Here is a 14,409-nt window from a genome sequence, read left to right on the forward strand (position 1 = left end):
AGCTAAGATGGACCGAAGTTTGTTTCCTCGCATATGAGGATAGAGCCGGATGACAGAGTCGTCTCGCATATGAGGTAGAGCTAGACAAACCAAACTTGATCTTGCATATGAGGTGGAACCACACCCACATTTTTGGAGAGGAAGTGAAGCTACACAAATTTTGGAGAAGAGGTGAAGTTGTACCAATATTTTAGAGAGAAAACGAAACCGCACCATGACTTTGAAGATGGAGCGAAGTCGCGTCATCAGTTTGGAGATGAAACGAAGCCATGCCATGACTTGGATATGAAGCGAAGCCGCGTCATTAGTTTGGAGATGAAACGAAGCCACACCACGACTTTGAAGATGAAGTGAAGCCGCATCATTAGTTTAGAGATGAAGCAAAGTTGCGTCATGATTTTGTAGACCAAGTCATTGAAGATGGAGCCGAGCCATGCACACCGACCTTTAACTTGAAGATGGAGCGGAGTCATGCACACCGACCTTTACCTTGTAGATGGAAGTGGGGCCATGCATGCCAATCTTGAACTTAAAGATGGAGAGGCATCAATGAAGCCTTTGAACTTAAAGATGGAGGAGCATCGATGAAGCCTTTGAACTTAAATATGGAGAAGCATCGACAAGACCTTCACACTTGAGTTTGACAAAGCATCGACAAATTCTTCGCATTTGAGTTTGATGAAACATGAAGCTTTGGCAGTAGGCTTGACTTTGTGACTTTGAGCATGAAGATGAAGCATCGATGGAGCCACTAAACTTGAAGATGGAGGAGAGTATAAGTTTACTTTTAAAGAGGAAGCGAAGCGCATTCTACGTGTATGCCTTTTATTTACTGTGTTGGCTCTTTACGAGGGATGAACATCTTCAACCCATTGTGTTGCCCTTAATAGGGATGAGCATCTTCAATCTGAAGTGTCATTCTTTGACGGGGATGATCAACATCAATCTTGTAGTATTATACTTAGGTGGTTGTGGTACCTCTTTTGATGGACTAAACTTAAATTTCTTTAAGTTTCCTTCTTACCTTTAAAGAAAGGGATCAAATCATGACGTAGTTCAAGTTTTCTTTTTTAAACTGGACTGAACTTGAAGTTTCTTTTAGGCTGCCTACATACCCTTCTTAATGATAGGAAGTCATAATGTAGTTCGAAGAGAATTTTTTTTCTTTTTATGCACGACTGAACTTAAATTTCTTTAAGTTGCCTACGTACCCTTTATAATGAAAGGGATCAAGTCGTAACGTAGTTCATACAATTTTTTTTAGGCCGTTCACATTTTAAGCTCATGCGGGCTAGGAACATCATGCAGTTTAGGCTCTTGCGATGAGGAGCTTCTTCATTTAAACTTCAGAAGCTCTTATTTCATCATGGTTTTGATTATCCTCTTCATTTGTAGGATTCATCAATATGATGAGTTTTGGCTTCACCATCAAGGAACCTTCTGTACTTATGTCAACAGAAAATTTCCTCTTCATGCGTGAGGGACACGACTGTGAATCTTTTCGTCGTGTTTTCTTCATGGAATGACATTGGCTTCAAGATTTTTATCCTTCCTTTACGTTGATCGCTTGTTGTCTTGAGACGATCAAAAGTAGATGCTAGAGGTTGATCTTTCTTTGATGTGGATATACTTAGCCTTTTGAAGGCTGAAGTTCGAGCAGAAGTAGTCGTTCGACATTGGTCTTCTTCTCCTACCGTGGCCATACTCAATCTTTGAAAGACTAAAGATCGAGCACTTGAAGGCTTAATACGATCGAAGGCAGAAGTTCTTTGCTTCATTTCTTTTGAGTCTTTGACTTCTTCAGCAGTCACATGATTGTTGTCGATTTCCACTATGCCGACAGTGTGACATGCAATAACTTTTGATACTTTCTCTGGATGATTATTGAGAAAGCTTCTTGGGAGAAATTCTGCCGAAGTTGTCGGTCGTCGAAATTGAGGGAAGTTTTTGTCTTCTTTCGTAGCAGGCTTAGGCTTTCGTGTCATCTTTTTTCCTTTCTTTTATTGAGTCTTGTTTCTTCTTCTATAGCTTCGATAGGAACACGACTTTTTTTGGGTGGAGTTTGGTTGTCTTCTCTTTCGATGAGTCATTACTATCCACCCTTCGTTATCACCTTCAACAAGCTCATCTTTCTTTTCAGAATTTGCTGTTTGAATCTCTTATTGGAACTGAACAACTATAGGCTCGAATTCTCCAAACTGGATCGGACTTTGTCTTTGAGCATGGGACATAGACAGTATTGGAACATTTGAAGTCACCGCTACGGTAGTGTGATTTTTCTGAGCTACTTCATCCAAATCTAGCTCAATTTTCTTTTCACGAGCCAACTTCATAATTCGTTCCTTTAGTATGAAGCACCTTTCAACTGGGTGACTAATGACCCGATGATACTTGCAGTAGTTAGGATCATCTATTTTTCCTTCTTGTTCCGGCCGCTTGCATTCCGGTAGCTGAATAAGTTACTTCTCTAGTAGTTGCTCCAACATATCTACCACATCAGAGTCATGGAATGGATAAATCTTTTCTTGTCGTTCTTTAAGAGTTGGACGACGCTTCTGGCCCTCATTATGCCTTCTTTCAAATTTTGTTTGTTATCCTTTGAAGGAAAATTTCAGCAGGGTCAGATGAACGACCATAGATTCTTTTGTGGCACTACCCACGATCTTTTCAGTGCCCTTGGCATCATTTTTGTATTTTCTCCCTTCAGATACTAGGAAATCTTTAGTTCCCTTATTGGCAATGCTCAACTCCATATCATGAGCCCGTGTTGCCAGCTCCTTAAACGTACAAGGTTTTATCCCTTGTAGGATGCAAAGAAGCTCCCAGTGCATGCCTTGAATGCACATCTCCACTGCAGATAATTCAGTAAGTCTATCTTTGCAATCCAGAGTTAAAGCTCTCCATCAGTTGATGTAATCGATGACTGTCTCTCCCTTCCACTGTTTGGTGTTTATCAGCTCCATCATACTAACAATACACCTTGTACTGTAGAAGCAGTTCAGGAACTCCCTTTCTAATTATTCCCAACTGTCAATCACTTCTGGCTCCAAATCAGTATACCAATCGAAAGCATTTCCTTTCAAGGTACGGACGAACTGTTTGACTAGCTGGTCTCCTCTGGTTCTTGCATTTTTACAGGTTTCAATGAAGTGTGTAACATGTTGTTTTGGATTGCCCTTTCCATCGAACTGCTGGAACTTTGGAGGTTGATACCCAGCTGGCATTCTCAGGTTGTTGATTCTCTTGGTGTATGGCTTGGAGTACATAAAGGAGGTTTGCAATGGTCCTTCGTACTGAGATCTTATGGAGTTTGTGAACATATCCTGGAGCTATTGAACTGACAGGGAGGCAACAGAGGTGGATTGTGGTGGCTGACTTTCCTGCAGGACAATCTTTCCTTTGTCATTGGCTTTTGTAGCTAGGGATTGACTTGATTCAGCAGTATCTCGAGCCTGTATCCGATCTCTTAAAGTAGCGATTTCATGATCTCGCTCCTCTATAGCCTTCATTAGGAGATTTATTTTTACCTCCATCTCTGCCATGGTCGACTCAGTCGTTACGTCAGTCATCATGACAGACACTACATCAAAATGTGATTCTTTCTCTGATAGATCAGTAACAAAGCATAGTTTTCAAACAAGGGATTTTCTCTGATGACGATCCCGCCTTTAAGAAATTCCATCAGCTTGCCCTAGATTTCTTCCGTGATGACAGAGCTTATGTAAGTGTTGCTTGCGGCGGTAGCTTTGGATGTAACTTTCTTTGGTGCAATCTGTAGATTTCTTGACTCGGATAACGAGAGAGAGATGAGAGGTAGAGAGGTCCCACTGGGCGTGCCAATTTGTTCACATGAGGTTTCCGGAGAAACGTGTTTCGTGGAGTTGAACTTGGGTTGGTGTTGATGTTGGAGTTGATTTGATGCGATGTGGTTCGATCTCTAATATTTGATCCTCTGATTCTTTCTCAGTTGGGTGAATATACTTGACTTGGAGAAGGAAAGCATCGAACGTTCTTAAAGTAGAAGTCTTGGAAGCTTGGAGTAGAAGTCTTGGTTGGAAGCTTAGAGTAGAAGTCTTGGAAGAGTATCTGTGTCTTCAAAGGTCTTCTGCCTTATAGGAGTGCATCTTTAGGAGTCTTGAAAGCTTGAACTAGAAGTCTTGGAAGAGTATTTATATCTTCAAAGGTCTTCTGCCTTATAGGAGTGCAGCTTCAAGAGTTTTGGAAACTTGAAGTAGAAGTCTTGGAAGAGTATTTGTGTCTTCAAAGGTCTTCTGCCTTATAGGAGTGCAGCTTCAGGAGTCTTGGAAGCTTGAAGTAGAAGTCTTGGAAGAATATTTGTGTCTTCAAAGGTCTTCTGCCTTATAGGAGTGTAGCTTCAAGAGTCTTGGAAGCTTGAAGTAGAAGTCTTGGAAGAGTATTTATGTCTTTAAAGGTCTTCTGCCTTATAGAAGTGCAACTTCAGGAGTCTTGGGAGTCCTCTGCTTGTTAATGAATTCTCTCTGGGTCTTCTGAATGTAGAAAATGCTGCCCTATAAATGAAGAGAACTTCTCCATTTATAGAGTTTCCAGGTAGGCTTCGTGGGCTTGGTTGGTCCATGGGTCTGACCCTTTGGCCCAATTAGTTGGTTTTGAACCTGATTTGGAATTTGGGTCCAATTCAACTTTTTTGTAGTTTGGAATTTAAGCCCAAATAGTAATATCAATTGGACCAATTTAATCTCATTTGATTCATCCGCGTGATGTCATCGAAACTTGTCTTCAATTCAATTCGGGACATGTGTCAACTTCTAATTGGACCCGAAGTAAATGATTTAAAAATTCGTCGTTAATTTAGCAAACGACATGGTGACTTGTGATTGGTCCAAAATTTCTCATTCAACAAATGCCCCTTTTTCGAGATTTATGCACGTATATGGGTGGATGAATCTCGAAAAAATGTAATTTGAGATTAAAGTATGATTTTTGACTCTTTTAATTTGGTGCATCATTATGATCAAAATATGAGAATTTAGCTCAAAATTTTGATTTGAAATCTTGTTCGTTTGACACACTTTCGCTAAGTAAACTTTAATTTGAACTAAAGTAGGATTTATGTTATTGATTTAATGGATTTTCATGGGGTTTCATAATTTTTTAGTTTTATAATTTTCTTCAACATTTCGATTCATCATTTTCAAGTTCATCTTCAAGTTATTATTCATCAAGTATTTATGCACATTTTAGGAGGATTTTGGTTTTGGATTTTTTGGCATTGTTATTGATTTAATGGATTTTCATGGGGTTTCATAATTTTTTTGTTTTTTTAGTTTTTTGTAAAAAAAACGTTGCGTTTTAGAATGATTTTCGGGCCTATAGATAGTATATGAGTTGACATGTACACTAGAAACCATTTTTTCGCTTTAAACTCTGATTCCTGAATTTTGAGATGTCTCCAATTCGATGAATCCTGGTTGGGCTTCTATAGATCTTGACTAAGTGGGCGACCGAGCGGGATTTGTTGTGGGGAATTGGGACCAGGAAGAGGAAAGTGGGCTTGTTCGTGACGACCTGAAGGGGGACGGGCCGGGCGAGATGGGGTAGGACCAAACAAGAAAGAGAGGGGACTGGATGAGTGTGGGCGAGAAGAGGAAGGGACTGGGAGAGTGTGGGCAAGAAGGGGAGGGGACTGGCCGAGTGTAGGCGAGAAGGGGAGGGGACTGGGAGAGTGTGGGCGAGAAGGGGAAGGGTTTGTGAGAGTGTGGGCGAGAAGGGGAGTGGATGATTTTTGGCCCAGTCCCGAGACTGGTCAGGTATGGGGCTGGGCGACTTGGGAAACGGGACGGGATCGGGCGAGAAGGGGAAAAGACATTCCTTTTTCGGTCAATCCCGGGCCTGGTCGGGTATGGGGCCAGGCCAAAAAACAGGAACGAGGATCAGGTGACTTGGACTGGGAAGAGGTGGGCGAGACCGCTACTGCTTTTTGGCCCGGTCCCAAGCCCGGTCGAGTATGGGGCTGGGCCAAAAACTAGTATCTATAAGGTTGGGACCTTGCTACTCGGGACTGGGAAGGGGCCAGACCGGGCAATCTTTGAAGCTAGCTATTGATTTTTGGCCCTGTCCTCGGCCCGGCCTTAGCTGCTTTGTCAAAAATATCCAAAATAACTTTATTCTTAAAATTATTTAATAAATAAGCTTTCAAGTGATAGATACAGATACCATGAAATGCTTCTAGAAAGACCGTAATAATTGCCTTTTTTTATGCTTAGCTGTCTATCTGATACGATAACTAAATCACAAACTTACCCAATTGCACATCTTAATTGCTGAAAAAACCACACCCAAGATTCATCGGTTTCTCCACGAGATATAGCAAACGCGACTAAGTATATTTGATTATTTCCATCAACCCCAGTCGCAAGCAGGAGTTTACCACTGTACTTACCCTTTAAATGTGTTCCATCTACAATTAAAACAAGGCGAATGTAGTTCAGAAACCCCCTAATGGAAGCACCAAGAGCTATGAAGACGTGCTTGAAATATTTATCTTCCTGCATATCATATTTATGAAGGAAATCAAACTCGAGATTTCCATGAGCAGCAAAAATAAATCATTCCAAATTACAATCATGAATGAACATTACAAATTACAGTCGTACAGAAACATGCGGTTATATAATCAACATTAAAATTACAACATGATAATTACAAATGAACAAGGCGAAAGCTATAAACATTTGTAGACTCGTCTCCACGCTTCTTGCTCACGAACGCTCGAACAACATGACCGCAACACTGCATGAGCACTTTGTGTTCGTCCTCAGCGATCGCCTCGGTCACAAACTCCCTAGCAACACGAACGGGCTCCACAGAACCTCGACGGTGTCGAGTTAAGTATGACACCACCAAGAAGGTTATCTTGGTATTCTCGGTGTGAGAATCCAGAGGGTGGGCTTTGTTTGGACTTGGTTTGAGGCAGAAGAAGAAGGAATGAATAATCGTGTGCACGATTGGGCAAGTGGTAGAAGACAGAAACCTATCGCATAGGTCGATGCCCAAACGTTTAGCTAAAGCTAAGCGATTGTCTAGCAAAAGCTAAGCGATCATTTAGCTCAGTGTCTGTCGCCTACAAAACACTACACGATCATTTATTAAAACACGTTGTCACTTAGTAAATCGGTATTTACTTGACAAGCGCCCATGCGTTTCTTTTTGCGATAGAAATCTCAAAATAATTTTTCAATGTTTGTAAAAACCTACTAAAATTAGGAAAACAATTTTCCTTTTATCTCACGGTTACATGAATCACCAATAACAAACCACTCAATTGGTTATTAAAGAAAAATAATTAATTATCCAATAATTAATATTATTATAAATATAAATGATAACCAACTTATCATACTATATTTATAACCTATAGTTTTAATATTTCATCTCATGAAACATATAAACCATAGTTCTTTTTCTATTCCATGGTACTTGATGTAAATCTCATTTGCATCAATCCTCCACTAGATGTATCTCATACATCATATATAATCAAAATACCTCTTGTCAATTTGAACATTTCAAATCAACACCAAGAACTAATCCTCAACTGAATCCATTGAGCTACCAAGGAGACCTTATGGACCTGTAGCTCAAAGCTCCAATCGTATGTGAATAACTGACTAAACTCTTTAGTCACGGGATCCACCATCCGTTAACTGCCAGACACTCTACTAAAGATCGACAACTGAACTCTTCTTACCACAAATATATTATGTGTCCATCTTAACCAGTCAGAAGTGCGACAACCCTTCACAAATTGCTCGTAAGTACAGCTCGACCAATAACTGTTATGCCCCTGTAGTTACATCTAACTCCTTAAGTACCATTGATCTCTCTAATGAACATAAGTCATAGTCCTACTATGACTGAGTCTTCTCTTCTAAAGAGAAGTTTTGGCCATTATGTTCAAGACCCGGAATCAACCCTTAAGGGAGCAATCTCTTTACTTATCCCTGCTTCGGGAAAGGAGTGAATTTCATCTTGTGGATTGAGTTCCCAACTCCCAGATCAGACAAGTCCCCAAAAAGGTAGGCATGTTGAGTTAGCAATCTGGTCATTCTCACACATACTAATCAAAGAACCACCCTCAAAGGTAGGAGTTCCCAAAACACTCAGGATTGAGGTCGTGTCACCTATGGTCATTTAGGTGAGATGCAAGTCTCTAGTATCAATGGTGTTATATACATAGTTTAGTCATCTCGTGGTCCAGGTCTTATACAAACTCTTTGTATAGGACACCCTCGCTTACACGTCTCCACATAAATAGTTAGGATCTACCATCTGTAGTAGTTTACAACACTTGCAAACCTCTACAAAGCGGACTGTATCCGTAGTGTCACCAGGATAAGGTATCCCACTTTAATCCTTATACTACATACCTATTTAGGTTATCACTTAAGGCATGATCCACTTGTATATCACATATACATGCTTAAGTTCACATAAGAAAACCAAGGAGCTTTGTTTATTGGATATGAGTAAATGCTAGAATTAAATAACACTTATTTTATTCATTAAACAATGTGTATCTTTACAAAACAACGAGACTCCGGGAGAATTAAGAACCAATCCCAACAATTTAAATGCTGAACCAGGATTTTCAATTTGTAAGGCTTCACCAAATTTAGATAACTTCTTGTAGGATTCTTCTGGTGACCCTCAAACAAACACTAACGTTTCTTCCTTACCCTCCATGCCTTGTCGTAACTTAAACTCACACTATACTATTGTTTTATATCCTTCACAATGTCCTTCGATCTATATGAACGACTAACGTCTTCAAACTTCGACGAAATTAAATGTCCAAGAACCCAACTAAAAGCTTGCTTATGATTGTTAGTCAATATTTCATTTCTACATGTATGGACGTTGTCATACTTAGAGATCTTAGATATTTCACAATTTTTCAATTTAACGGCTCGAAGTCTCCATTTGCATTCTTCAACTAAGCATATAACTTTGTATAATGTTGTGGTCGAATTCTTCACCCTAAACTGAAAGTTACCTCTAATTGCTAACATAGATAACCGCATCTTTAAATCATTCTTAGATATAAATATGTCACCAACTTGCACATCTTCAGAAGAATAAGACTAGTCTAGCATGACGATTGTGCTACTAGATGGATGTGACAAGTCACAACCCGTTACATGTGACGAGCCTCCATAGTCTTCGATTGTTCGTTCTTCTGCATGAGGTGTATGGTAGGTAATCTTTGGTTCCTTTCCATCATCCTTCTCCCTTCAAGACCTAATCATTGAAATATTAACCTTAGTCTACATCATCCCTTAAGTATGAGTCGCCAAATTACTAGGTGACGAAGTAAGTGATGGGTTAAAATATGTGGGGGAAAATGGACTATTTGACTTCATCTTGCAATGTACTAGCCTAGATGTTGAAGGGATTTCTTCAGTTCGTCGGATATATGAATTTTTTGGATGAAATCCTTGATTACTTGAACATTTTGAAAGCGTGGATATGTAAAGAGGTATTATTGAGACCTCTTTCCATGTGAGGAATGTGTGTAGATCTTCATCATTTCGAATTACAAATGTAGGGGCTTTGGATCTCAATTGAAGTATACATCTTTTAACAAGATTATACTCATCTGATATTATACCACTTATTCTATAAACTTCAGTCAGGAATTCATTATAGGTTGTGCCGACCTTAATGTCAAACCCCCGCAATTTTCTTCCATCGTAATCCTTTTCTCTTTCATTCCAAACACCACCGAAACAAATCCAAGCACAAGACATTCCTATAATTTATAACAAAAATGTATTAATGTAATGTAGTTAAAGAAATAGAAAAAGAAAAAAGAAACTAAAAAGAAAAAAAAATTGGCTCGGTCGTCCACTTGGTTGGGCACAACACCAGGCCAAAAAATAGTGTTCCTACTTTTTGTGCTCTCGGCTGGGCTAGGGTTAACTCTGTCTCTACCGAGCCCTGGATTAGTCCCAGCCTGGTTCCTATCCTGTCATCGGGAAGACTGGGTCAACCAATTTATTTCACACCCGGTGAAGCTCGACCAGGTATCAAACTTATTCCAATAATTATTTTGTACCGATGAAGCCCGATCAGATAATTTTAACTCATTTGCTTTTTACCCGATGAAGCCCGACTGGGTATCCAACTTATTTCATCAATTACTTTGTACCCGGTGAAGTTCGGTCGGATAATTTTAACTCATTTCCTTTCTATTCGGTGAAGTTCGACCAGATATCTTAAAAAAATTGCTATTTTTTATGTTTTTTTTATAAATTTATAAATATCAAATGTAGGACATTATATATAAAAAAAAAAACAATCAACAAAGCAAGCATAAATCAAACTCCAAAAAGGTCATTTATTTTTGTCAATTTTCCCAAAAATTATTGAACTATTGAATACATACAAAATAAAATACATACCTTTTTACGGAGTGTACAAAATTACAACTTCGTAAAATACAAGTTTTGGATTTGATGAAAGACTTTTCGTTCTGGAAATAATTTGGTGAAGAGAATTTTTTGTGGAGTTGTAAACAAATCAAATTTGGTGGAGAATTTTTTGTGTGAATACTTTTAAGAGTAATTGTACAACCAATATTTACCATGCTTACATCATTTTCATCATCAAGGGGTCAAAAAAACTTGTTATTCAAAAATAAATAAAAAATACAAAATCAAACTTCCAATGAATCATTTTTAATTTTCCTAAAAACTTATTTTTATTTTGAAATTTGGCTAAAAATTCAACCATTGTACTTAAGAAATATGCAAACCATTGTAAGAAATGTGGAGGAACTAGCTAAATTTTTAAAAACTAATAACAAAAAATGAAGGCCCCGTTTGGTTTTTTTTTTTTTGTGAAAATTATGCATATTTCATCCACATTTCTTACAATGATTTGCATCTTTTTAAGTACAATGGTTGAACTCTTAGTCAAGTTCGAAAAACAAAAACAACTTTTTGAAAGCTACTTTTTTTAGTTCTTAAAATTTGGCTTGATTTTTTAAACCGTTTGTGAAAAGTGGATAACAAATGGAAAAATTTGGAGGTGGAAGTAGTGTCAATAAGTCTAATTTTTTTAAAAAAAATTAATAATAATAAAATGGTTACCAAATGGGTCCAAATATTTCTCTATCTTTCACCATAAATATCAAACACTATATATATGTCAATCTACTTTTTTTTTTCTCTCTTTATAATAAGAGTTTCTTTTTATATTATCTTATTATAAATTAGAATTTTTGTGATTTGCTAAATTATTTTGAGAAAATCTTCTTTTTGCTCTCTCATTTATTTTAACCTTAGATGAATTTAACCTAAAGTTTTAGTCCATTTATATTGGATGCTTAATTTATATAAGTGCTAAAATTAAGGAGGTCATCCACAAATTCATTCTAACAATGGATAGGATTTGTGCATAATCAACGATTATGATGAGTTATCAGAAAATTAGGAGGGTTATTATAATGCTTTAGCTATTTATCATACTTTGTTAATTATTGAGTCGGATAGCAATAGGCTACAAATAAAGAAGAAGACGGTTATATAAGTTTTAAAAAACCAAATGGTTATCAATTGTAGTTTATTTATCTTTTTTTAATTTTAATAAAAAAATGTTTCATGTGTTAATAATAAAAACTAATTAAGAATTTTAATTTATTCACATCTCACTTACGATATTGAAAAATTTTTATAAGAAGATTTAAATTAGATAATTGCAGTGGTAACCTTAAACTTCGACAATAATGAATTAATTCAGCAATCTAAGTCAATGCGAACTTAGCTTAGTGATAATTAATATGCACTTTCTCTAGAAAGTTTGATCCTATTAATTATTGTACTAAAAAAGTATGCAAAGTTAGTTTTTTTTTTTTTTTTTTTTTTTTGAAGGGAGGTTGTAACTAATATTGATAACATTAAATGTAATTGGGCAAACTTTAGGGGAAGCTTTTTCCACCTTTCTCACTTAATGCTGATGAAATGAAAGAAGGGAAACACCATAGAGTTGTATCACACCAACCACTTTAACTCTTCTTTCCTTTTTCTAATAAACCACTTTTAACTTAACTATTAAGGTTCCATGAACATAAAGAAAAAGAGTTTTTTTTTTTTTTTTTAGCTAAAATGTCATGTTTATGACATTTGTCATTCTATTTTTAATAGATCTTAAATTTTCCTTCAAAATTAATTAAATTAATGATTTTTCATGCTAGAAATTTCATTGTGTATATATTTTAAATGTTTATAAAGAAAATGCTAATAGAAATATTTTATTATTATTATTATTTAAAGAAAAGTAAAAATAAATAATAGTACATATTGTTTTTAAAGAGCTAAATCATGCATAATACCCTAAACTTTGTACTTCAATACCCTCTTGTTTTAAGAATGTTTTGGTATTTTTTTTTAATAATATGTAGGGTCGAAGAATCGAACCTCTGACTTCAAAGTTAATAGTACAATAAATATGTCAATTGAGTTATGCTTATTTTTTTTTTTTTGTCTAATTCAGCAAGTTGAGTTTATGTTAATATATATATTATATATATAATATATATATATATATATATATATTATATATATATATATATATATTATTTTGTATTGGGCTTTTTTTTTTGTATGTTTTAAGAGACGACTTTGATTTTGAAATTTTGTGAGATCGGGTAGGATTTTATGTTTAGTGAGATTTTGGTTATTGAGAAAATTGGTAGAAGAATTGGAAAAATAGGAGAAAAACAGGAATATGTATATGAGAAATAACGATATCTACATAATTTGTTTTAAAATTGAGATTTTTTTAACTCAGGAAAACTTCAAACAAATTGATCACTATATTAACGCAGAAGTATTTTTTAACTTTTTTTTAATTTTATGGTTATTTTTTCAATAATGTATTAATGATTTTTGTTCATATATTAACTATAAAGGTATTTGTGAAATTTTTAAGTTTATGGGTATTTTAAATACTTTTGAAAGCTTGGAGTTTTTTTTTAATAAAACATTAACGACTTCCATCCAGAATTAACGGTATGAATATTTTTTTTAACCCTTTTTTAAAGTTAATGTATTTTTTAAAGGGTGATACTTGGAATGCACTCGTCTCTATACTTCCCTCTCACATCACTCACACCAAAAAATAAATAAAATATTTTAAAAAATAAATAAAAATAATTTTTCACATGTCAAATTATGATAGAACAATTTGATGGAATACACAAAGATAGGTGCTCTCGAAGATGCACCTAAGTATTTTTATTTTTGAAACTTTAGATAGTTCATGGTATTTTTTACACAAAGTATAAAGTTCAATGGTATTTTTATAATTTAGCCATTTTTAAAATTTACTGAAAATAGAGTGTAGGGACTAAAATGATATATTAACATTAACAATACTCTATTGGTCCCTATACTTTTAAGTTTGTTCAGTTTTAGTTCGTAGCTTTTCAATTGTCTAATTTTAGTTCATTGTACTTTCAATCAATCTTAAATTTAGTTTCTCAAGTTAATTTTTACATAAATTAGTTAGATAATAATAATAGTTTTCATGTAAGAAAATACAATATGTGGATATCTTTTCAAAATTTATAGTGAAAAATGCTAATATATAACTAAATATTTTTAAAACAATCAATACTAGACTAACAACGATAACTAAATTTAAGATTTATTTAAAATACTGATTAAAATTGGACAATTAAAAATATATGTACTAAAATTTAAAAATAAAAGTAAAATAGGGACCAAAATAGTATATTTATTGTAAAGGAAAATTATTTCAAATGAAAAACTATTGAAAATATAGCAAAATGTTAGAACTATCGATGAGAGACACTGATAGACTTCTATCAGTATCTATCCATGATATTGATAGACACTAATAGGTGATAGTTCTAAAATTTTGCTATATCTTGTAAATATTTTAGTTTATTTTTCTATATTTAAAAATAACCCTATTGTAAATGTAATATTGTAGATATCCATAACTTATTTAGATTACAACAAACCCATAATCTTCCTAGGTTATCCAATCCCATGACCTCACTCCACCATGTCTATAAATAGAGTTGTAAGGTGCCTTTGTAAATAACACCACAATTGAGTTCAATATTAGCTCTCCACTTCTTCTCTTCTACTTTTCTCTCTTGTCTTGCTTTCATTGTTATTTTGTTGTCCATATTCTTTTTATTTCATCACACGTTATCAGCACAAGTCTCTACCATCTGGGAGATTTTGTTGAGATTAAAGTTGATTCATTGGAATATGAAGAATGATAAAGGCCTTACATATTATTGAGGTATTTAAAACTAAAGTTCAAAGAAGGTGAGTACTCTATTTAAACCATATATGTGATTTATGTGGTTGTGAATTGATTGTTAAGATATAT

The sequence above is a fragment of the Benincasa hispida genome, chromosome 2, assembly GCF_009727055.1.
Source record: "Benincasa hispida cultivar B227 chromosome 2, ASM972705v1, whole genome shotgun sequence".
Classification (NCBI taxonomy): domain Eukaryota; kingdom Viridiplantae; phylum Streptophyta; class Magnoliopsida; order Cucurbitales; family Cucurbitaceae; genus Benincasa; species Benincasa hispida.